At 36.8% G+C, this 27,210-nt stretch overlaps 1 protein-coding gene and 1 long non-coding RNA gene across 5 annotated transcripts in view; both read right to left on the bottom strand.

Annotated features, from left to right (window-relative positions):
* Lrrtm4 (leucine rich repeat transmembrane neuronal 4) overlaps positions 1-27,210 on the bottom strand; it is a 790,938-nt gene that overhangs the window by 262,919 nt on the left and 500,809 nt on the right.
* On the bottom strand, positions 1,910-19,278 carry LOC147994924 (uncharacterized). Its single transcript, XR_015686031.1, has 3 exons — positions 19,222-19,278; positions 6,307-6,373; positions 1,910-2,709 (listed from the first exon to the last, which is right to left on the bottom strand). It is a non-coding gene; the product is annotated as an uncharacterized LOC147994924 (long non-coding RNA).

Here is a 27,210-nt window from a genome sequence, read left to right as displayed (position 1 = left end):
AGTCAAGAACCAGGTATTCGTCTATTTGTCTGCCCCATAGATGTCTTAGTCCAGAGTCTCAGATCATGCACAGTGCTTCCCATCCCTGCAAAATCAAGTCACACCCTAGCCTGTTAACAGGGGAGTGTTTGCGTGTGCACGCACGCATGCACGTGCATGTCTGAACTTATTTTTCTTTAGAAGAAAAATTTTAACTTTTCTCCAGTATTCTTGTGATCATTAACTGCGACTGTCAACTTGACACAATTTAGAATCATCAGGGAGAAATATTGGTGAAGAGTTGTCTCGAGCAGATTGGATCAGGGCCATGTCTGAAGTGAGTTGTCTTGAACTTAATTGATAAGAAAAGACATCACTCAGAGACTAGAGCACTATTCCTTACCATAGGACCCTAAACCACATACATGGGAGGAGCATGAGGTTAACATCGCATGATATATTTATCCATTGACACCAGCTCTTGCGTGTGGATGCAGGGTGACCAGTTCTCTCCATCTGCTACCTCAGTAACTTCCCTCAGTGAGAGGCAGTAAACTGGGTCTGTGAGCAACAAAAGCCCCTTTCTTCTAAAACTTGCTTTTGTCAGATATTTTATCACAGCAACAGGAAACAAAGCCAAGATAGTGAATGAAGCATTTTCCATTCCTGCCAGCAATACTCTGGGTGAGCCCTTCTCTCCAATTCCTCTCCACACTGTGGTGTGGCTGCTAATATTTTCTAGCCACTTTACTTGGAGATTAACCTTCCCTGTGAACTTCATTTGATTTTTTTTTGATGCATGACAAGCTTAGACAAGGTTCACAGTGATCTGAATAAAATCTAAAGTACTGTGTCTCTTCACATCCATCCAAAGAATGGCCTTGTTTGTATATTTTTTACATGATTTAAAAGTTTTATAGTCTAATTTAAAGAATTATTTATTTACTCCTTATTTGTGTATATTGGGAAGATTTCCTGGTCACTACTAGAAGTGTGGCAATCCAAAGATACCTTGAGGGAGTGGGTGCTCTCCTCCACCATCCCAGTCCCAGGAATCAAACTCAGGTAATCAGACTCAGCCGTGACCACCTTTAACCACAGAGCCGTCTCACCAGTTCCTCATTCTTCCCATTCTAGTTTCTAGCTCTTTTCATGATGTATTGAAGTAGATATTTTATCCTTCTCCACAGTTTAACTTTACCTCCTTAAAATGTCTTCCCGCAGGACAAAAATAATTTTGTAAATAATTCCAATAACGTTTATAACACCACTTTTGTCTATGTGCATAATTTCTGTGTCAGTTTTAAAAATCATTTTTTCAATGATTTGATTTGAGATTCTTCACTGTTTATTTTTGTTGTTGTTGTTGTTGTTGTTGTTGTCCTTTTAATATAATTTTTGGGTTTTGCTCTCTTTTCTCAGCCTCTTCCTTAGGTTCCTTTCATTTTGTATGTTTTTTTTAAAGTGGGTTATGGGAGTAGATAGCACTGTTCAATAGTTAATAATAACGTTATACTATGTAATTTTATTTTTATTTGCTCTGTCAGTTTTGACAGTCAAATTATAATTGAAGATTGTAGTTGTTTGTTAGCTTCAGACAGAGTCGGTCTCTGTCTCCCATATAGCCTTGAATTACCATCTTCCTACCTCAGTTTCCCAGGTTCTGGGGTCAGGGGCACACCTAGTAATTCCTGGCACTTTTCTTTTTCTATGCATTACACATTTAGTACTATAAATGTTTTCTAACTAGTGTATGTCATCAAATGTCCATAAATGAAAATTTTGACTTTTATTCAGTTTAATAGACTTCATGATTTTCTTTCAGACTTATTATATTTGACTCATGAGTGTTAAAAGAATGTGTCCTGTAATTTTCTATTACGGAGAGATTCTTTTGTTACCAATGCAGCAATATAATTAATTTTTTATTGATGATTTTATTAAATTGTTTTCCTTTTGTAATAATAATTTTGATAAAGTAACTCAATGGGAAGGGGTTTACTTTGGCGTGCAGTTCCAGGTCAGAGGTCGTCACAAAGGAGAGTAATCTTAGTTGCAGGAGATGGACGCACCTGGTTCTATCACGTATGTGAATAATGAAGAGCACTGATGAATTCATGCTAGTGTTTGGTTTACACGTTCCACTTAATATAGTGTAGGCTTCCACTACTTAGTGGTCCTACCTACAGTGATACCAGATAATCCTATATCAAGAAATTATTTCAAGACAGCCCTGCAGAATTCCACCCTTTAGGTCAAATTGACATCTCTAACCATCATGACACCTAAAGAAATGTCCTTTCATTATTCTTGGGTGCAAACTAAGGTTTCATGTCTCTATGATGTCTCAGCTGACACCATGGTCAGCTTTGTGACTATCCAAAGGGTTATGAAAAACCTGGACCCCAGGAATTTCCCTGTAACCATCCAGGAGAAAAGGGGTAGGGTGAGATGGGGAGGCACTTGAGCATGCCAAAAAGAAGGACACAGCCTCTGGATGATACACATTTACAAGTCTGTACTGTCATAGCTGTTCCTGGAGTGGATAAAAGGGGTGTGAGTTGTTCTTTTTACAGCAGTACTTGGGTACATCATCATTTGTTCTATAAGTGTTGTTTCCTTTTGCTTATTTGATTTTTCTTTCTAGATTTTCCCTAGGCTAGAGAGATCGCACTTCTTTTTTCTGCACAGATTGACATTTCTGGGCTGTTGACTCCTTTATGTTCAAATCTGAAACATGAGGCAAAAATACATAAACAACAGAGAAAATAACAGAGGACTTTTCACCATATCATTTCTCAAGTCCCCCTGTCTTCAGTTATCCTAAGTTCTTTTATTTCTGACTTTAAAAGCCTCTCAAATTTGTCTTAAATATGGTAATCATGAATTTAGATCTCTTTTGTGGGAAGAACACGGCAAACAGATTCCTTCTCTTTTCTCAGAAGTGAAAAAGACTCAGGTTTAATTTTTGAGAGAAGGAAGAGGGAGGAGGAAAAAGAAAAAAAAGAAGAAATACTGAAAGGGTATAGATGCTAAAATTATTAATTCTTCTAGTGCAAATGAATTCAATACTGACTGATTTCTGGAGATGTTCCTCCATATTTTCTTTTGCTACGGAAATCATCCAACTGGATACTAATTACACTAAAGTTTAAATCAAAACCACATCTTAATAACTAATAATGCTTTTTCAATCAAAAGTACATCATTTTTTGTATCATAGTTGACTTAATCGTGTCTGATAGATGTTTATGCAGTCATATTCTTGAGCCATTAAGAAGTGTAAAAGGTTGCAGTTTGCATATTTGCTTTAAGTTGGGCACTAGCTAATTTTGATATTACTCTAACAACCTGCTCAACTGGTGCTTTTGGTTAGTGTGTCCTTTGTTTCATCGTAAATCAGTAAGTCATGTTCTTTATATTCACTGCTGAGGATATTTTTCTGTTACAATTTTAGCTATCTAATTCTGGTTTTGTAACACAGTCTTGTGGGAAAGCTGACTTGAAAGTGTCTTCATACCATTTAGAACTTGTTTGGACTGTATACTTTGATCTTGAAATGAGTAAATATAAAAGTCTTTCTTAAATATCTCCCTCCCTCCTCCCTTTCTGATGTGAGTACACGGACAACATACTTCTGTATGCATATGGGTGGTCACCTGCAGGGGCCAAAGAACAAATAGGTGACTTCTATTACTATCTTATTATGTGTAGACAGTGTCTCTCACTTAACTCTAAGCTAAGCTGGCTATGGGGTAGCACCAGCGACAGGAATCCCCCTGTCTCCACACTACAATGGCTAGGTTATAGGTGAGTATGGACTTATCCTAATTTTATGTGGGTTATGGGTTTTGAACTCAGGCTCTCATTAGAGTAGCAAGCACTCTTATCCATGGAAACATGTCCCTGCGATTTCTATTCATTATTGTTTAAAATATGCATCGCTATTTTCATTAGATAAAATTGATTTAGAAAAGTTTAGCTGATAGCCAGTATCCAGTTTTTCTACTGAAATCATTTTCTGTTTCTCTGAATCACATCTGTATTTTCTTCTTCTTGTTTTCCTCACATTTTCCTCTGCTTCCTCCTCCTCCTCCTCTGCTTTGTCGTCTTCCTTCTCTTCCCTCTCTGCCTTCTGTGTCTTGTTCTGTCTTTCTCTTTGTCGCATCCCCTTCTCTTTCTGTTTCTCTGTTTGTCTCTTTCTGTGTCTCTGTTTCTGTTTGTCTGTCTGACTCCCCCACCTCTCATGTCTTTCTTCCATTCCAGACTGTACAATCCATTACTCTTAGGAATGTACCATGCTTCTCTACTTTGAACATGATTCTTTTCTGTAGAATTTGTCTCTCTCTAGAGTTAATGTGCATATTGTATCTTGAATATTCAATCCTCTCTCTCATGTTTTCTTAATTTGAAAGTATTTTGCACTTTAATTTACATTTCTCTTAAGATGTTATTTATCATATTCATTTGCTTTCACTCTCATAGTTTTATCAGATTATTAATTTTTGTTACATTTCAATTCCTGGTCTTAATTGAGATTATTCTAGTGTTTTAAAGTCTTCTTTCTTTCTTTCTTTCTTTCTTTCTTTCTTTCTTTTTTTTTCTTTCTACCTCCCTCCTTCCCTCCTTCCCTCCTTCCCTCCCTCCGTTCCCTCCCTCCCTCCCTCCCCCCCCCTCTCTCTCTCTTTCTTTCTTTCTTTCTTTCATCATTTTTCCCCAAAATAGTTGTAAAAGTCTGAGGACCAGAATCTCTGATACAATAATGCCTTCTAGATTTCATAGTCCTGATTGCCTGGCAATGTGGATAAGAGTTATTTTTAAAATCCCCTCCTGGAGAAATCATAAACATACATATACACATATGCATTCACACATATTCTGATTTTATATAATTTTGATACTTTGATAACCTCCCTGAAAAAAATCTCATAAAGAAATTATCCAGAGTAATATCTTATGTTTTGTATGAAAGATGGTACCTGATACAGCTATAAAAAGACTGAGTTATAGTTTTGTGCCTGGGTGCTTCCTACACAAAAAAGCACACTCTGCTCTCTGATAGGCCCTTAACTCTGCAGTCACACAAGCATTTATCACTACAAATATTTTGACTGCAATTGGCAGTTAAACAAATTCAGCCTATAATGACATTTAATTATTATCAGGGGTTTTGTAAAAACTCTACACTCTCAGTATAAGACCTGATTAAGCTCTGAGGAGAAGCCTGAAGCTTTTTAGACTCCAGGCTTCGACTATCTCAGGAGGGTTTCCACATGCCTTACTCTCGAAAAATTAGTTTTGACTCTTCATTAATGAAGATGTGTTATTCCCACAGAGATGTGTTTGTTACCATGTAGAAGCTAAAGAATACAAATTGATAGCTTACTTATACATGAGCATAGCAATGGATCACCTCCCGAAAGAAATAGTGTGGACCAGAAAACAAATTTCATAGAAAAGCACTGCTAATCTCTGTGGCACAAAGGACTGAAGCATAAACATGACAAAGAATTAAAATATATGTTTATTTTATTTGTGTTTTGTGTGTGTGTGTGTGTGTGTTGTGTGTGTGTGTGTGTGTTCAATACTCACAAAAGTCAGAAGCAGACAACAAATCGTCTAAATATAGCATTACAACAGCTACTCTGAGTGTTACGGATACTGAACTCCGGTCCTCTGTAAGAGCAGCAAGTGTTCCTAAATGCAGGGCCATGTCTCTAGTACCTAATTTTCTTTTTAAGATTAATTTTTTAAGGGAATAACAATCTAAATGTAAATAAGAAATACCCAAGTTAATAAAGATGGAGGGAAAAAAAGAAGCTTATGTGGAGCAAAAAAAAATTCAGTTTTTTTCTTAGTGAAGGAGAGTTGATTCTCTTCCTACTTACATCAGCTTTGGAAATCTAAGTATGTCTTTTGTCAATCCATCGGATATTGAAATTATTTTTCTACGCTATAATCATAGGGATAGTTCTAAACATTTCTAGAAGTGATTAAGACTCATTCAATTATGTTGCAAGTGCAAGATACTTGGCATTCTTGAGACTCCAAAACAGCTGCATTTTATTGTTTCAGATGGTCTAGAAATGAAATTGAAGTGGATGGGGCGGGGGGGGGGCAATTTCACCATCTCTATTTTACCTAACTCACATCACAGCAGAAATAAGATATGTTTTCCCTGATAGGTAATGCTATCTGGATGGGAATCAAGGAATAAATATGTTCAAAATATCCTTTGTATATAAAGTCAGGGAATATCGGCTTTGCAGGTCTGGATTTCCTAACAACAATTTCCATCTAATTAAGTAAGTGTGAAAAAGGACTCACCAGCTTTGTGCTTTACATAAAGACAAAAGTATCCAGCAACATGGTCTCCTTTTAACTTGCTTTCAGTCTGAAGTTTATAAAGAAACGCATCATTAAGATCTCCTAAACTATACATATTAGTTACCTGTGGCATCATTGTCTCACCTTTCTGATATAATTTGAATAAGGAATGCCCACACAGGCTCATGTGTTGAACTCTTGAACACTAGCTGGTGGCCTTGCTAGAAAATTAGGATATGGGGCTATGATGGAGGACATAGTTCACTGTTGAACATAGATAGATTTTGGTACCTGCACCTTTCCTGTCTCTGTTTTATGCCTGCCATGATAAAAAGCACTGGAGTGTCTTTATTTCTGCCCACCTGACTGATATTCTCTGTTGTTAAGATTCAACAACTGTATAAGAACTATGGACCTGGAACTGAAAACTTTGAACTCATGAGCCAAAATAAAATTTTCTCCTTTTAATCTTAGTATTCCTAGATATTTGTCACAATGATGCCATCCTACATAGCCCACCTTTCATCCATAAAATTTCATATATTATCCAGCTCTAAATCTTGTGCTTTCTTTTCCATGATTAAATCTTTATTCTAATAAAATGTTTAAATACCCACAGATTACATTTTAAAATATATTCTCCTGTCATTGGATGAACCATGCAAAATCTTGTTCATTACGTTCATTGTTTCTGATATGAAGATCACATACAGATTTCCCTTTAAACATATGTAAGGATTTAAATATACAGAAGGGATACTTTAAGTGAGATTTAAGCACACAATTTGTATTTGCACATTTTTCTCATCTTTTCTGCTTAGAGCATCTACAACTAGAGTTTATTGCAAAATTGAATAATTACAGATTGCTCCCTCAATGTCAACTCAGAATTTAAATTGACTTCATATTAGCACATTTGGTAGGAAGTGCATCTTCATGCTGCTCACCATATTGAGAATTATGAAGAGAACTCTGCAGGAAGGAAGTCTGAAACAAGAAAATCCTTCAGGCTCTCTGTTGCATTCTGAGAGCAAAGAGTGATCCTCCAACCACCTCTATTAGTGTTAGGAGACTACTTCTTTACCATGAAGAACCCACTTCCTTATAAAACCTTATGTTCCCTTTCAAATATTCATTAATGGATATCTCCTTTAGCTCCATAGAAGCTCTCATTGGGCTTTTGTGAAGACAAATGATAGGAAGTGAATTCAATAATATTAAAATAATTTTCAATGATTCCTCATGAGTAAGACAAATGAACAGAGTGGTTCAATTGCCACATGGTATGCAAAATTACTTGTCTGAAATGATCCTAAAATTTATTTTCCAGAACATGCAGACACAGATTTGCAACTAAGACTCACTTGACCTTAGGCATGTGGCGCTAACTACAATCCTGAAATAGCACCTACTTTTTGTTTTGCATTGGTTCACATGGACTTCTTTTTTTTTTTTTTTTTTTTTTGGAAGTTGCCATTTGTGTTCTTAATGACTAAATTTTGGTTTCAGAGAAAACCGTTGTTCATATTCCATAGAGTTGTTATTTGGTATTATAAAATGTACATGCCAAAAACCAGAGAGAGGAAAAGGTCAGGCTCTCTGCCATTTAATTTGCTTTAATTGTTCCTACTAGCACTAGCCTGTTGCTACTAAGAATGCTAGTCAGTGGTCATCTAGCTACCTTTTCACTCCTGTTTTAGAGCCCTTCATCCTTTGCAAGGATAGACCTCAAGGAATTATTTTTGAAACGTAATTAATCAAGCATGATCATCTTGTGTGTGGCTGTTCACACCTGTTGCTTTGGAGCTTGAGAGGCAGAAGCAGGAGGAGGAGGATACATTCAGGGGCAACCTGATATTCAAGGCAAGACACTATCTCAAAACACAGAACCTATGTAGACTAAGAAAAACAAACTTCTTACATACGAAATACATTTTCCTGATGATTCAAGTAGATAATGAGATCCTTGGAATTTGCTAGAATACTGGAGTATAGAATTCTAAACTTATTTCATTCATTTTATTGCTCTGTATGTTTGATTCTTTTATCAAACTAAAATAATTGAGTTCAGGAAGAGTGTTAGATATGGAGGATTATTCTCACTTCAACAAGAAATTTTCTTACTCTAAATTATATGGGGACATTTGCGTATCTCTTAGTCTGTGCATAGAGTCAATAGACTCCTACATTTCCATTGCAGTTTCCAAGAAGGCAGAGAAAAACTTCATATTTACAATATAATAAGGAACGTAATTAATGAAAAAATAATCAACATTTTGTCTCTCAAAGATACATAAAGGAAATAATAATTCTGTAACTGTGCTAAAGAGCGCTAATAGACACATTTAAGAGTCATTGAACTTGACATCTTAGAACGTAGGAAGCACAGTAGTTTGTAAAATGACCAAATATTGGCCAGTTGTTTTTTTTTCCCTTTATATTGACTGTAGGTTATCAATGCACCAGAAGATATCCAGTAAGATGAATTTAACATTTCCCTTTAAAAATATTAGTGGAAGCTAGTAGATAATGTGGATTATTTAAGAGTATCTGCTCAGTGATGATTTACATCATTTAAAACATTAACAAAAGCCTTTCCCTTTTATTGATACAACTGATTCTTCATGATATCTGTCTGTCACCATAATACTCTTAGACTGTTGTAAAAGTTATAGCAACTGACTCCACCTATGCCTTGTCCATTTGTTAAAAATATAATAGGGGCCCATGACATGGCCCATGGGTAAAACACTTGTCCATAGTCTGGAATACCTAAGTCCTTGCATCCCACAATAAAGAGAAAGGAATGAACTAAACCCACAGGCACACCATGTTGTGTATGCACAATAATAATAAATAAGAAGAAATAAAATACTATTTGCAAGTTCAGAAAATTTACCTCTTATATTAATTCATTCATCATTTGCATATTCAAATTTATTAGCATATTCTAATTTATAGTTTAATTATTGTTTAATTTTTTTATTTTAGCTTAGTCTTTTCACAAATGCAAAATCCATTAAAATTAATTAGAAATACATTAAGATCCAAATATGGAAGGTTATCTTAAAATTTATAAAAAAATATTGCAAAAGAAACAGAATTCAGCATTACAAATTTATTGTCAGGTATTAATAGAGCCTTTCGAAATAATTGTTTTTCTAGGTGATGTCTATTTGACATTATGATAAACCCTCTTTTTAGATAGTAGCCTGTGAAGTTTTGCAATATCTTCTTTGATAAATGGGACTATTATAAAGGAATAGTTTAATGCAGAGAGGAGTGGTGGAAGGAGAAAATAAAAGAAAGGATGTAATAGCCTGAAGACTGAACTCTGGCCCAAGTTTGTAAGTTAATTTAAAAACTATAAGGATTTTCCATAAATTAGTAATTAGTAAAATCCTAATTAAAATATGCCTACTCCTTCTGTACTCAGTAATTGTATCTTGAATGACTCTTCTGCTCTCTACCTCATCTCATGGTGATGGGTCTAGCTTATAAGCTTTCTTTTGCTAATTGCACACAGGTAATAACTAAAAATAAACTGGTTTTGTTTAATCTACTGAAAATCTAAATGATACCACATATATCTTGACTGTATTAACCCACAACTCCTCCTCTTAGCTCCTTCTAGACCCACCCAGCTCCCTACTTCTAAAGCTTCATATCCTTTAATAAAACTTAATAGTCCATGAATGCTGACTAGTGATATCCATATATTTCTACGTATTGGTCAAACACTGCATTGTGGTTAACTTTATAGGACCCAGATCTTTGGGAAAACTACACCCCTTTCCCCTAGGTGTCACAAAGTGTTCGCAGCTCCTCAATTAGGAATGAGGCTCATCACCCCTTCCCAATCTATACTAGATTGTTGACTGACTTTTATCTTTTGCTGTGGTCGCTGCTGGGAATTCATCAAAGCTATTGGTCAGTAGAACGTGTCTGATCCTTTGTAGCTTGACTTACAGGTAGTTGCAAGCCACTAAAAATGGATTCAGGGAATTAAACTCTGGACTTCGGCAAGAACTGTGAGCATTCTTAACCAGTAAGCCACATCTTCAATCTCAACCCATGTTTGTTGGTATGCTTGTTTGGTTTGGTTTTGTAAATTAACTTTGCCTAGGAATTAGGAAGAAAGTCGGGCTTTCTATGCCGTTGATGGATTGTTTCCTGCTAATGGTTTGGGAATAGATACTGTTCTATGGGAAGAGAGGCTGCATTTTCAGGATTCCTTACAGAAATCACAAGATGATACTAGTCTAAGCATTAAAATCCAGGGTTAATCCTCTCACTCCCATCTGACCATCTTTGTCATGGTTAACTTTTAACACGGCTGTCCAAGTGTGTTCCTAAGGACAAAAGAGGAGGATTCAGGCCTAGGCTTCAACCATTTTTGTCTTCTCCCACAGGGCAGGCAACATTTCAAGAACTGTCTCATGCCCTCAAGGGAATTCATATATTTCTACAGAGTTTTGAGACTGCATAAATGAATGTCCTTGTTTTCAAATTTGTCCTTACACAATTGTCAAAATCAAGTTCTAATCCACAGTGACATTTCCTAAGTGGAGAGACAGAAAGAGTTAAGTCTATACAGTTTTACTCAAAAGAATATAATACAAGAACATTTCATCACAACCAGAATATTATCATATAAATGTGCAGATTACAGCCAAGCTCTATGAAGGATGATGAATTGGGACCAGTCTAATGATCCAATAATCTGGCAAAATTCCTCCTGCAGACATCCTTCATCTTAAAACCATGACAGATTCTTGTTGGAATAATGACTAATAGACATTTACTTCTCCGTTTCAAGTAAAAAAGAAATCAGTTACAATTTATCCCCAATTAGCCAAAGAGTTTTAAGCCACGGCTTAGGCAAACTATCATCCTGTACTGCAACAAACACATTTTTGCCTGCACACTGACTCTGGGTTAAGCAATGTGTCTATTAGGAAAGGTGGGGTTAGGAGTTATAGCATTTCTTCAATTTCTTCACAACTTCCATGTGCTTTGGGCTTTGAGGTGGGTAAATAAAGAAATGAAGATAGCAACCATTAGTGTATCTAAAATTTTAGGGAAGGTCCTGTATATATTTTAATGGACATTATAGATTTTACAATATTCTTGCTCTGGCCTCCGACTCTGGAAACATGGTTTGCAGAAGAGACTACCCTCAGCTTTTAAGAACCATGAAGCCATTTGAACATAAAACACACAAAGGCGGGGAAGGTAATATTATTTTAATAGAGCTAAGTATATACCATGGGAATAAAATAGTTCAGGCAAAGAACATCTGTGAAAGGTGGTGCTTAAATTCACTCATCATTCTGCCTTTTTCAGCAGACAGTTTAAACATCACTTTCTATAGAAAGCTCTAAGCTGCTAACTTCAAGCCTATCTTCTTGGAAGGAGAGTTATTTGGAAAAGTACATCCATATAGCTCATAAAATTGCTATCCAAAATGCTTTTATGGTAATGCCTTTTCTCAATAAATTGAAATTATTGGTGTGTATGTGTTTCTCTCTCTCTCTCTTTCTCTCTCTCTCTCTCTCTCTCTCTCTCTCTCTCTCTCTCTCTCTCTCTCTCTCTGTGTTGTATTAGAAAAGGTGGAGAATTTGGTAGCAGTGAAAACGAGTTTATCAACGAGTTGGAAAGAATTACCTTGATTAGTGGTTTTGGCTATGAATAATCAAAATCTATAGATGTGCTTATGTTTACGTAAGCAAGCAAATTACATGTGTACACATAATTCCATTATCTATTGATGTGTAAATATCTGGGCACATACAGGTATTGATTGACACCATGAGGCTCATATCAGGGTAATAAAATCATGTGCCTATAATAATTATCTATTATTAAGTGTTCATTTTATTACTAGTAGTGCCCCTAGAGAAGTTAATTTCCATGATGGTGAGATTCTTCAGAGATTAAAAGCACTACATTTTCGTTCAGAGGACCCAGATTCTATTCCCGGCACTTACATGGTAGATAAAATCTGTAAGTCTAGTTCCAGGGATCCAGTGCCCTCTCTGGCCTCAACAAGCATGCAAGTGGTACACAGACATATGTATAGATAAAATAGCCACGGAGATAAAAAAAATAGATTGCGACTACACAAGAAGATAGAGTGATAATAACAGTTTTCAGAAAGTGATAATAGGATCAGAGAGGTGAATCCAGCCCAAATCTACTACACTGAAATGGATCTACCGAACTCTAGAGAACTGTGAAGTGTATATTGGTGTTCTTTTAAAACTATTACAAAAACATTTTTTAACTTTTCTAACAGTTGAAAAAATCAAATAAAAACAAAGCAAAATGCCTCTCAATAAATTTTTGGAGGCTCATTACTGACTAGATAAATAACTCCAGGCAATTTTTCATTTCACTTGTAAATTTTCTCTTTGCTCACCTCTTTGCTACATTTATTTATTTATTTATTTATTTATTTATTTATTTATTTATTTATTGAGTTATTTGAAACATAGCTTTTATTTGCCTGATGTAATTGTCATCTCAAGGGCTTACTGCTGAATACTCACTCCTTGTAGTGCTCTGTGAACTCTGACTAGCTTGTTCAGCTCTTCAGGCTCAAACACCTCTACAAGCTGACTGATTCCATCTGGCTTCTTTCAGGTTCTCACTGAATTGCTTTTCTTGACCTCAAACTAACTCTGGCAATTTGTTCTATTCATCTGACTTTTTATTCTCTGGCTTCAATGGCTTCTGCTGGTGTGCACTGAACATCAGGAACTCATGAAGGAACTCAGTTCCACTACACTGCACTCCCTGCACTGACTCAACTTACTGAACTTCCAAACTCCATTGAACTGAAGTCAACTGACAGAACTGACTGAACTGAACTCAACTGAACTCCACTCACTGCCTTCCAATTAGATGTTCTTTCAAATATAGCTGCTTCTTTCTACAAACTAACCTTATCTACATTGTTTATGATTAAATGTGTGTCTGTATTCCAGTCAGATAGAATAAAGGCATTTTATTCCAGCCAGACTACAGAGACCAAGAAGTTCTTTGGATGTGACCCATTGCCACAGTAGCCAGGTTGTTGGATTAAAATTCCTCCACATCTTACATATGCATAAGCACAAATGTGCTAGGAAACAGTTTGCAAGAGTTTGTTCTTTTCTGCTACCTGTGGGTCCTTAGGTTCTATCTGAGTTCATCAGTCTTGGTTGCAAACACCTATATCTACTGAGACATAGCACTGCACCTGTTGAACCCTTTACAGAAAATACAAAATTATTTTATAAGTAAAGCAAAGTTTCCTGTGTATTTGATGCCACCTAACTCGTAGCCCAAGCTGAAATATTCCAGATAGCTTTTAGATTTACTCTTTGCGTGTGCACTTTAATCTAAGTCTTCTCTTTCCAGTGTGTGTGGTTCTCTCCTGTCTCGTCACTGTGAAACCATTACCTTTCTTGGTTGTTCAATACCACTAACAGATGAATTGCTGTCTAGAAAGTCATTCCATCGGGATTCATTTTCTTTCTCTTTCTGGCCTCATCAAGGCCCTTTCAGTTTCTCATACTATTTTAATAGAAGTCAAATCTAGCATCAAGCTCTGAATTAGCTACTTGAATAGACAACCTCATGAGTTTCTCATAATTTGTATGTAGATACTGAGTCAGTCATGGAAGCCCAGAAAAAGGAATATCTTTTATGGGACACAAATTTCTTCATTTGAGGCAGGTTGACTTTTTAAAAAATTAGTTTAGCCATATAAGTGCGTTCCTATTGAATGTACATGAAAGCTTGGTGACTACTGAAAGTATAAGAGGATACTAGATCTCCAGTACCTGGAGTTACAGTCAGCAGTAAGCTGCCCAATATGATTGCTGGGAACAAAGCCCTGGTCATATGCAAATACAGCAAGGCCTCTTCATATGGTTTATTTTTGTTAGACCAAAAGTTTTTTTTTCCTATACTTCTCTGAGAAATCTGTTTCTGGAAAAAAAGCTTTAACGACGCCAAGGCCACAAAAGTGAAAGGCTGACAATGAACAAACACTTTATTTCTTGGAGAGAAAATAATTACCATGTTTTTGTAAAAGCTTGGTGCCAACCAATACGTTTTATCAGTCTACTCAACAGTACCATTGAATGTAGTGGTGCCACATAGCCAAAGCAAATGACCTCAGTGATGAGGTTCATGGGGCATCTGAAGCAGAATGCCTGGAGTAGATATGGTTCAGCTGGAGAACACTGGAGCCCCAGGACAGGAGACCCAGAAGATCCCAAAGCAAAGTGAGCTGTGCTCTTCTCGGGAACACTGCGACTCATTCACATGGGGAAAATGCTAGCAGATATGACATTAAAATATGAAAATTAAATTTCAGTATAAAGAAGTGTGTGCCACTCACACACACACACACACACACACGTGCAGCACACACACATGTGCAACACACACATACACACATACATATAACACATACACATACACAGATGCACATAAACACACACACACACATATATATATATATTATATATATATATATATGTACAGCACAAACATACACATATATGCATACACACACTCATATGACTTTTTTGTAGTTTGGTAAAGACAAGGTGACTTTGAAGAATGTGATGCTTTTCTATCATAGTCATAAATCAAATGAGTTTATTTCCTATGCATATTTCCTATGAATGAAAGGGAAGCAAAAACCTAATGTTAAGAAATGAGTGTTTTGATTGCTAATTTTTTCTTGGGGAGGACATCCGGTTCCTTTCTGGAAGCAAACCTTCAACAATCAAGACATCATTCTGCTGCAAGTTTAGAGATATGATGTAAATTCATTCAGAAATGTGTTTCATCTCAGCTGGGGAGGAAACACTACAAGTAAAATGTCTTTGTTTTCATAAGCCAGCCTAATCTTGCTTTACCTTTACCCAAGTTTTTGCTAAGTGCAATGCTTATTAAGAAGGCATCCACAATCACTTCAGGGAGTAGATTCTGGGTTTTTGCTTTTTTCGTTTTCTTATAGTAATTCTTGAACAGAATCCTCAAATAAGCTGAGTACAACTAGAAGGATTTTAGCACAGAGTACCAGTTGACTAGGGCTACTCTAACGAAAACCAGGAAGAGAGCTGTTTAATGTAATAACATGCTGGTTTGGTCCTATAAGCTAGAAGCAAAAACAAGACCTGGCCATTAGCTGAGCTGGTTCCTTTTGAGATCTGAGAGGAAGAACCTCGCTTGTTCCTTACTGTTTTCCATCAAACATAAGTCTTACTTGAACTGCAGAAGCCTGGGCAGGACTCTGATAACATCTCTTTGTGTGCTGTGTTCTTTCTGGAAATAGATCAGTCACTGAATTAGGTGGCCAACCTCCTACAGAATCACCTAGCCACATCTTTAGTTGTGTCTGCAGGGATCTAATTCTTGAACAAACTCACCTAAACATAATAGACCAATCTAATTATCAGATAAAGTATTAGACATATACATTATATAGTCCCAGGCAACAGATTTAGTGGTTTATTTTCAGATTTGGATCTAGTATGGTTCTGTACATTTTAGAAGTTCAATAGATGCTGGTAGCATTCTGACCTCCAGTCACAACAAAAAGCAATAAAGCCAGATGGCCTAGTGCTCCTTAGTGCATAAGATTGGGTGACTCAAAATGCCTCCAATGGAACCTATTCATGAAGATATCAAGTCATTTCTCTATTCCCTCTAGAACTTTAAAAATAAATATATACAAGCTAATTGGTATTATTGCTTTTCTGAAATACAAGTGAAATAAGGTAACTTTTTCAAATAGGACTTTTTGTTGTTGTTTTTAAATATGACTTTTTAACTTTATAATATTATAATGTGATTACATCATTTCTACTTTCCTTTTCTTTTCTCCATGATGATTATTTTTATACCCAGATACAGAGACACATTGATATTAAACCCATTTCTCAACTGTCTCATATTGTAACTCTTTGGACTTCTAATAATATTTTCCTGAAAATAAATATAAGTATTTATATTTCTTCTCTTTACTATCACAACAGTTATTCTTCTCGTTGCTATAACAACATGCCTTACAAAAGCCGCTTAATAGAAGAGGAATTTATTCTACCTTATCAATTAAGTCAAGATATAAACCATCGTGGAGTGAAAGCCATAGTGAAACAGTTGCTCCCATTGTGAACCAATTAGGAAATCGATATCAAACAGGAAGAGATATAGACTATAAGGATTAATGAAGGACTGCATCAATTCTAGATCTTCTGATCTATCAAAAACAACAATAATTCCAAATTTTTACATGAAGTATTATGATTCTGATGTTTGTATATAAAAATCCCCCAAAGAAAGGAGAAATTAGCTGCCACAATGAAATATATCTGCATCAAGGATGGTAAATTGGTTTAATTTCAAATTGTCATACATGGTAGCTAAGACATCAGAAACTTCTGGAAGGGTTTGGGCAATTGAGAAGAATTATTAATGTAAAACTGTGCAACTGGTAATTACTGGATTCCCTTCATGAAAATGTCATGACTATCTGCTTGGTAGTGGACAGCACTCAAAGTCTACAATCTAAACATATATTTTCTTTAAAAGATTTTTAATTTATTTTTATAGTTTATATATATATTTTATATTGTATTTAGTAAATTACATGTTCTATGTTCATGAAAAAACCCTTGGAAACCAGAAGAAGGTGTCTGATCCCTTAGACCTTAGGTTACACGTAGTTGTAAGCCACTGTGTGGGAAACTGAACCTCTATCCTTTGAAAGAGCAGCAAGTATTCTTAACCATTGGGCAATCTCTTTAAATGTATCTTGAGTGCTGTCAAATACATTTCTCACCTCATTCCTCAGCTAGCTATGTGACCTTAACAAAAATCAGCTCTATTATTGCTACTTCAGTAAGATGGAAAATGGATCCTTTTCTTGTAGACTTTAGAAATAAATATGTAAACACACACCAGTTGCTGAGAATTATGTTCATCACAGTAAATACTTATTAAATATAAATAACAATCATTGTATCTCTGTTTGTATAACATATTTTGATAATCCAATCACCTATTGTCTAAATAATCAGCTTGTCAATAACATGTTCTCTAATGACCTAAATTTATTATTTACTTTTAGTTTTGTGTATTGACACCAATAAAACAAGCAATAGACAGGGTTGCACCTTAGATTAATGGATCTTTCTTTTTTATTTACTTTTTAAATAAATAATTCCTGACCAGAACTTCCCCTCCCTCCACTGCTCTCCAACCCTACCACACTACCTTATGTCTCCCCAGATCCACTGCTCTCTCATTTTCCTTTAGAAAAAAGCAGACCTCCAATGAAAAATAATAGAGCATGACCTAACAAAATGTGAACAAGTATACACAAGCCCTCATAGTATGGATGAATGAGGCAGCCCAGTAAGAGGAAAAATTTTCTATGTGCAGGCAAAAGTATCAAACACACCCTCACTCCCAGTGTTAGGAGTCCAGAAAAATCCTAAGCTAAACACAAAGCAGGTATGCAAGTTGGCCTGGTGTAGATCCATGCAGGCTCCACGGTTGGCACTTCAGTCCCTGTGAACCACTCTGAGACTTGCTTGGTTGAATCTTCTGCCTGTTCCCCTGGTGTCCTCAAGCTCTCTGGCGCTGCAATCTTCTCCCTGTTCTGAGGGGCTCTGCCTAATGTTTGGCTGTGGGTTTCTTAATCTACTCTCTTCAGATGCTGGAAGAAGCCTTTCTGATGAGGATTGTGGTCTATGAGGATAGCAAAATAGCTAAGAATCATTCCATTGACCTTTTTTCCAGTAATGCTTGATTCCTTCTTAGGTTTCTGAGTCACCCTGCTTCGAGGATCCTGGAAGTGTTGGACATGGTCTCCCTCTTGAATTGGTAGGATTATGTAGTAAAATTGACCATATTATCAAAGGCAATCTACACAGATACAATGTGATCCCTTAAAAATTCCAAGACAATTCTTTACAAACTGTAAAAGGACAGTACTGTTTCATATTGAAAAATAAAAAGTGCAAATAATGATAATAAATTATCAGGAATAATGAAAGATCTTCTAGAGGAATCACCATCACTGATACTATGGCTCTACTACAGAGCTATGATAACAAAAAAACACATGGTATTGGCATAAAAACAGACATGGTCAGTGAAATTATATTGAACATCCAAACATAATTCTACACACCAATGGCCACCTGATTTTTGATATAAAAATATGGCAGCAATACACAATGCATAAAGAAGGTATCCCCAATAAATAGAGCTGGTCTAACATGGATATCTACATATAACACAAATAAACCCATGTTTATCACCCTGCAAAAATCCTAAGTCCACTTTAATCAAAATCCTCAATGTAGAACAGGATACACTAAATCTGATAGAAGAGAAAATGGGGGAATAGCCTTGAGAGCATCAGTACAGGAGATAACTGCCCAAACAGAATAGAACTTCAATAGTGCAGGCACTAAATTGACAATTAATAAATGGGGCCTTATGAAATTGAAAAGCTCCTGTAAAGCAAAGGATACCATCAATAGGACAAAACAGAAGTCTACCAAATGGGAAAAGCGTCCACCAACTACATATCCAATAGAGGCCTAGAGCAATGGTTCTTACCCATGGGCATCTTTTTTTCCTATGGGATACCTGGTCATACCTGCAGAGAGTTTCGATTAGGAAAATAAAATAGAGGTACTCCCATCACGTAAGAAAAATCTAGTCATTCTGCTAAAGTCTGTGCACAGAAAAGTCCTTCTTGTGTAACGATAAACTGTGTGATACAATAATTACTAGGGATATTTACTATTAGAAATATATAAATCACAGCTTGAGAATGGTAGAAAATATTAGCATAAAAGGCTGCTACATTCAAACAATGGGTGTTCTAGTGCTCACCTCCCAATGGAACATTCCTCCCACTTCCTCTAGGGTTTGGTCAACAACACAGATAAGCTTGGAGGGATAATAGAGTAAGATACAGAGGTTAAGAAAGTCTATCTTGTGTGCATGACACAACTAATGCAATTATGACATCACTGTAGTACAGGCTGTCAACAATGGGCCCGCACAAGTCTAGGCCTGACAACAGCCAATCATAATTTAAGGAGAGTCTCTTGTCACCCTACTATTGATCACTGCTGAGCTATGAGCTATTAACGGACACTGAGAGAAGGGCAGACATCATCTTTAGTTTGACTTCATGAGGGGGTCAAACTTTCTAATAGCAACAAAACCATGAGACACAGACAGTCCTGGTTAAACTTAGTGGCCCATAAAACTGAGCAAAACATTATAAATGTGGGAAAGATAGTTCTGTGGTAGGTAATAGGGATGGGAGAGGTATAAGAGACAATGCCTGCAGCTAAGAAGCACTACATCCATATGAAATTAGAGAACAAAGGAAAACAAAACAAAAACAAGGGTGACTGAAAGAAGGCATATCTCCTCTAAAAATGGAGTTCAGCCTGCTAGATGAAGGACTCTTGTCTGGAAGACAGAAGTTTGACTTTCTAAAGAAAGCTTCTAGGATCAGCATAAATCCATCATCTTTACACAGCACTAAGCTGTGGAAACCAAAATAAATGAAATTCCCCAGTGGATCACTGGCCATGTGTGCCGAAGTTCTCATAAAATTAATACATATGACACAATTGCTTGAGATGACTTCCCAGACTTTTCCCCGGGGATAGATAATATAACACGTTTTAAAAGGTCTCCAGATAGTTATAAAGCCAGTTTTTGTGTAAAAATGTCATCTGCCTACATTAACTGTTTACATAAAGACTAAATTGATGAGGAATCTTAAAATCTGAGCACCTGGATAATGTCTTTTTTTTTAATGTTTACTTTCCACTCTATCACCTTGTCAATTAAGAAACTAAGTGCAGTGCACGATTTGCAAGCCCTAGTGGAAATGGTTAGTACCTGTCTGGGTCCTTCTAGCCTGCTACTGGTTTCAAGGAGGCATTTGATTTTTTATATGTTAAATATTTTCATATCCACAACTTCTTGGAAGATTTACAAAACAATGTGCAACTTTTAAGAAATGCATTTCATGCTATCAGTTTTAGAGATATGGTCAATCATCTTTGGCCACAAAGGGAGTTAGTGAATAATTTAAAGCAAAACTAAACCAAACAGAGAACTATAAAATAATAAAAGTGCCCATAGCTTCAAAAAATTGAGTATTAAAAGTAAACAAGACAGGGCATGTAGCTTCTCAGAGTGCTTTCATGGCGGGCATGAAAAGCCCTGGGCTACATCCCCAGCACTGTATACACTGAACATGGTGGTATACACTTCTTCAGTGTATACACTGAAGAAGGAGGATAAGATGTTTAAGGCAACATTTAGCTACATAGTGATTTTGAAGCCAGCATGAGATTTTGAATCAAACACACATGATGGGACCCACCTTAAAATTAGATTTAGAGATAACTGTTTATGGACCCAGACTCATGGAGAGCAACAGGTAGATCACTGAGGATTGCTGGCCAGTCAGAAAGGATTCTGTTAAGTTCAGGTTTAGAGAGAATATTTTTAAACTGGAAATAGAAGGTGGGACATCAGGAAGGAGAAAGGATTCTTGAGTCAAGTGAGGCAAAGGAAGGTCTACCTGGGATGATGTGAGGAGACAGACACGTGATACCTGAGCACAGGTAATCAGCCATGTGACATAATGTAGATGAAAATAATTGGGGTATCTTAAGGTTTGATCTACTCAGAATAGAGCCTAACTATATAAGGAAGGAATTTGTAAATATATTTTAAGTCAGAGTCTTATTTCTGGGAACACAGGGCTAGGAGGCTGAAGCAGACCTAGCTTTCACTTCCAAATCACACACACTGTATCAAAAACCAAAGGTGTTTGGCTTCTAAAGAAATATTACCCTGGATTGGCGTATGACATTCACTTTTATATACTTGCAGAAGCACATGTACCTAAAACCTGGTAATGAGAACCATGAATCTTACAAAGTAGTCTTTCCATTTCCTAGGGTCTTTTACCTAATTTTCTATGGGTTGGGAGGAAGATGAGAGCCATCCCATATTCAGAAGTACTGCACAGTCGGATTCTGCATAACAGAATTGATTCTCAGGATCTTATATCCCTCACTTCTAATGCCTTGGCTAGGGCAGTAGGTGTATATACATATCCTTGTGAAAGGTTCTAATAATTTTCTATTTAAATATTTTTATAATACCCAGGATGCTGACATAGAGATTTGGAACAAATGTGAATAATACTGTTGGTATAAAATTTAGCTTCATTGATTTCTTTGGGGTGCATACAATAGAATAGCTTTCCATTTGAATTCTCGGATGTAATAGGCTGCAGTTCACATTCAATAATGTTTAAAAAGCAGCTACTCATCCTAGGACAGAGCTATAAGCAAGCAAACAAAAATAATTTCATATAAGAGAAATGATATATTCATCTATGTAGCCCAGAGAAATGCAGAGAGATGCTGAGAATCAGCCATAGTGATTAGAGCCTCGCTGATTAAAATAAAAATGAAGGAGCTGAAGGGGCTTGCAACCCCTTAAGAAGAACAACAATATCAACCAACTAGACCCACCAGAGCTCCCAGGACTAAACCATCAACCAAAGAGTACACATGGGGCAACCCATGGCTCCAGCTGCATATGCAGCAGAGGACAGCCTTGTAGGGCATCAGTGGGAGGAGAAGCCCTTGGTCCTGGGAAGGCTGGACCCCTAGTATAGGGGAATGCCATGGAGTGAATGGAGGGGGGAGCACCCTCATAGAAGCAGGGGAAGGGGGACGGGATAGGGGGTTTCTGGAGGGGAAACTGAGAAAGGGGCTAACATTTGAAATGTAAATAAAGAAAATATCCAATGTAAAAAAGAAAAATAAATAAATAAAAAAGCAAAATCGACAGGAAAATGTAAATTTTCACTAAATTAAATGTAGACAGGGCAGGAAGTCTGAGCTACAGGAAACAGTATGCCTCTTTATAGGAGCATGACAACCCTGCTTCTGGCATCTTTGTTGTTAATTGCTATTAATGTGAGATGCACATATTTTAAAGTGTAAAATGCATAAGCAAATCTTGTAATTTAGTCGGATCACCCAAAGGCAGTGGTAGAAAAAAATAGAAAGTCTACAGAGGAAAGAAGGTGCAGGATAAAACTTAGTCAGCACCAGTATTTAAAAATCAATACATAGCATCAAGAGCTAATGATAACAAACCTGTACAAATAAATAACACAAAGACATTTGTCGGTATGAGACATTCCATTTCAGAATAATGCTCTTAAAATTTGCTTTGTGTTTTCTGCAGATTTATTTGAGGCCCAGAATGATTGCTTACAGCTGGCAGCTTGCTGGTCTCCTAGTGATTCCTATAATTATCTCTATTGAGTTAGAGTATTGATCTGTAGCTGCTAGCCATTTCAAAATTCCCCCTTTATCCTGCAAGAGGTAATAGAATTAATGAGTATCGTTGCCAAACATCACAAGAACATTAAGCACACAATTAGGTCAGAGTATGAAACTGGTGGAGGGAGGAGAAGAAGCAACTAAATTCAAATTTGCGCTAAAATAAATTGAAACAAGATGTTTCCACTTAATTTGTTTGTTAAATACATGTATGGCATGAAAACAATACCCAAGAAACTCAGATAAATTGACTAGAGAATCTTCAGACCACCCGCATTGGTATGAGTGATTGATGGTTGAACCAAAGGCATTTTATTAGTTAAAAAATAGTCTATGGCAGATATTAGAAAGAAGGTTTCAGAATTCTGCCTCTGAGTTGGCCTGCCTGCAGTAGAGTCTTGCTTTCACTGGTTTCCTTTTCTGAAACCTGAAGAAAAGACAGTATTCATCCCAAGAAGTCATCAGGCATCCATTATGAGGCTGTGGGAATGAACAGGTAAGGTGGCCAGGATTGACTGTAAGTTTCTGCCTAGAATGAGTATAGGGAAATGTAGATTACTTTAAATAACAAGTGAATACATTTGGGAATATGTTTAACAACTGGTACTAAAATAATTTTACACAGTTCTCTACTTTTGCTTTGTGCATGCCTAAATTATGCAATAAAATCTACTTAGTCACATCAAGGAAGGAGACACACAAATATTTCTCATCAAACTCGTGAAGCCATCCCAATTAAACTCAGTGGCAAAAACAGGCTAAAAAGAGATTTATTTAGGATGATAGGAAGAGTTTGAGTGAGAGATGGATGGGAATGAAAATGACTAAAATTCACTATGTTCCAGTGGACAGACATACAGCTATGGAAAAAATGGTACAGAATGGATTCACCCATGGATTAAAAATTGCTATTACTCTTGGTTACTTCTAGAACTTGATGGGAAAGGTTACACGTTACTAAGGACAATATTTACTTGAGTCATAGGATGGAGAAATCAAACCAGCACTTGTTTGGAAGTTACATCACCACTAGATAGCTTTCACAGTGCTGGGGCGGTTCTGTGAATTTTAATTGAAGAAACAGTTGGGGACATTACAACCCCACTGGTAGAACAACATAGACTGATCTGACCACCCAGTTCTCCCAGAGTCTAGACCACAAACCAAGGAGTGTACCTGGAGGGATCCATGGCTCCAGATACAAATGTAGCAGAGGATGGTCTTGCCTGACAGCACGGGATGGGAATACCTTGGCCCTTTAGTGGGCAGGGCAGATACGGGATGATTGTTAACTGTGAAGTGGGCTATCATGGGAGGGGCTGTTGAGGGGGTAACTGGGAAGTGGGATATCATTTGAGGTGTAAGTGAATGAAATGAATAATAAAAACTATTATCATAGTGTGAGGTACTGTAATGATAGACTGATAAGATATACCCACAGGTGCTGCAGTGGTACAGATGCTACGAAAGTAACCATTTACTGATTGGGTTTAAACCCCACTTCACAAGATGGAACCCAAACTTGCTAGTGTTAACTTGACCCAAACCCTATGTCTGCATAGACAGCAGGGAAAACATCATACTATTCATCACTTAATTAGACACGGCAATAAATTGCCTCCTGAGTTATTATTTTCCTACCTGTAGATGAGTGCACCTCAAAAGGCACTCATTAACTAACCTTTCTCCTTAAATAGTAAAGATGATTAATGCAGAACCCCACAACTGGTGAATGCGCAGAGAATAACTGACTGGAATTCTCAGTTCTAAATGGGACATATATATAAAATGACATCTCCTCTCAACACTCAAGTGATAAATGCAAAAGAGATAATGGGCAGATTGTAGGAGAAAAAAGAAGTAGATGTCTGCTTATCTACTTCTCTACACTGCTTATTGGACAAATAGCACAGTTTCCCACATGAGCTCACTGTGGATTGGACTGCATGTAAAAGACTTGGAATAGACGAAGCAGATCAAAATCTGAGCAAGGATGGAGGAAAGTTCATGAACTACTATTGGAAGAACTTCTTGTGATGGATCCTTGTGAGGAACAATAGTTTACTTCAGGAATTAAGCACTAAACATCTAAGCATATTCTAGTAAATGATCCATACCTATGAGAGGCAGTAGTAAATGGGAGAGAGAGAGAGAGAGAATATGAAGTTGAAGTTGTGAAAAAAATAGGAGGTCATAAAAGAGGAATTGGAGAGTTTTAGGGGAGGAGATGGTGTAGATGTTACACACACACACACACACACACACATGAATATTAAATTAAATATTTAAAATGTAAACAGAGTACATACGTTGGAGAGAAAGTTAATATTAGAATATGTCAGAAGTCGGAGGGGAGGTATTAGAGGTTTATTTGAAAGCACTCTATACATCCACATAAAAAATAATAAGTATTATTGTGTTTCATTTTGCTTTTTATGACAATTTCTATATCATACCCATTTAATTAATAACAGAATGAAATCACTTAGGGCAAATGGAATAAGTATATTTAAATAGTTAAAATAGGTGCCTTGAGAGAGAAAAGTATCTTCAATCATTCATTTTTCACATTTTTTGGAGGCCCCAAATTTACAGACATTGCTATTACTTTTCTTTTGCTGCATCCATTTACAACTACAGAAACTATCTGCGTTTTTTTTTCTTTCATTTATTCATTTATTTGAATGAGGACATCTAGACTGATTTTAAAAATTGGTTCTCTACTTCTTCATCTCATTGCAATGTATGACCTTTTCCTACATTTATGTCAACATTAGTTGTTATTTCTACTCTTTTTTTTTAATTTTTTTTTATTTATTTATTTATTTTTTTTATTAACTTGAGTATTTCTTATATACATTTCGAGTGTTATTCCCTTTCCCGGTTTCCGGGCAAACATCCCCCTCCCCCCTCCCCTTCCTTATGGGTGTTCCCCTCCCAACCCTCCCCCCATTGCCGCCCTCCCCCCATAGACTAGTTCACTGTGGGTTCAGTCTTAGCAGGACCCAGGGCTTCCCCTTCCACTGGTGCTCTTACTAGGATATTCATTGCTACCTATGGGGTCAGAGTCCAGGGTCAGTCCATGTATAGTCTTTAGGTAGTGGCTTAGTCCCTGGAAGCTCTGGTTGCTTGGCATTGTTGTACTTTTGGGGTCTCGAGCCCCTTCAAGCTCTTCCAGTTCTTTCTCTGATTCCTTCAATAGGGGACCTATTCTCAGTTGGGGATCTAGCTCAGTGGTAGAGCGCTTGCCTAGCAAGCACAAGGCCCTGGGTTCGGTCCCCACCTCCGAAAAAAAAAAAAAAAAAACAACAACAACAAACCAAAAATCCTGGATTGCTTGGGCTGGAGAGATGGCTCAGCCGTTAAAGGCTAGGCTCACAACCAAAAAAAAAAAAAAACTATCTGCGTTTTTAAGGGAATCATGTGTTGTAGGCAGAGAGGTTACTGCTGGCTGAGCACCATCTTTAGAATTAGAAACCATCCGAATACAATTTCTTTACTTTGAGTAATTGCTGTTTTTAAAAGTGAAACAGGCGTTGGTGAATGGAAAAATTGTAAAATCAGTGACTGGAAAAAATTTGTTTTGGCCTATTTATCATCTCAACAAATTTGTTTTTGACTTACTTATTTGCAACCGTGGTTTGCAAAAAAAAATTATTTGTAATCAGATCTGCTCTCACAGAGCTAGGAATCAACAGCTGCACTGTCCTTGCTGCAGTGGCAAGGCTACTGAAAAACAAACAAATAAAAGCAGACACTGGGACAGTTGCCTCCAATCCTCTCTGGGCAGAACAAGCAGATGAGATGTTCCCAGCCACCCAGTACTCCCTCACTGTCCATCACAGGGCTACCACACTTCCTATCCTATCTGTTTTGTTCATCTCTTGTACCCTTCTGAACACCTGAAACAGCAAATTAAAATGACCATGAATCTAAACTTTGTTCTTCTTTGGAATCAATTCTATGATTTGTGGAGAATGCACAAAACACTTTTTCTAATTAGGTGTCCCTTTCTTCCAGGCATGCATCTGTGTCTTCTATATGAAAGCATCTTAAGAACAACCATCAGTCTATGAAAAGATGGTGCAGGTTAAAGATAAAAACACCAGCCAAAGAATTTGACAATTTGCTGTTGTGTGAAGTAGACCACCTTTTGGAAATTTAATGCCTGGGGATGAAATTCACTGACAGACTACTGGTTTAGTAAGAGCATCCAACACCCAACACCATAAATAATAATAATAATAACAGTAACAATAACAGTAATAATAAAGAGAAGGACAGAGATCCCAAGATAGACAAAGGTAAAGAGAGATTCAGAGAGGGAAGAAATTGAAAGAGGGAACAAAATTAAAATTGCTTGTCATGTCTTAAACCTACATCTTCGTCTAGATTCTACACATACCACTAAGCTTCTCCATATTGAAGGGAAACTTGGTGAAAATGACGCATCCCCTATCTCAGGTCAAAGATAACAGCAAAA

This window comes from Rattus norvegicus, chromosome 4 (assembly GCF_021556685.1).
Source record: "Rattus norvegicus strain SHRSP/BbbUtx chromosome 4, alternate assembly SHRSP_T2T, whole genome shotgun sequence".
Taxonomy (NCBI): domain Eukaryota; kingdom Metazoa; phylum Chordata; class Mammalia; order Rodentia; family Muridae; genus Rattus; species Rattus norvegicus.
Note: the sequence above shows the minus strand (reverse complement) of the source record. Positions and strands in the feature narration are given on the sequence as shown.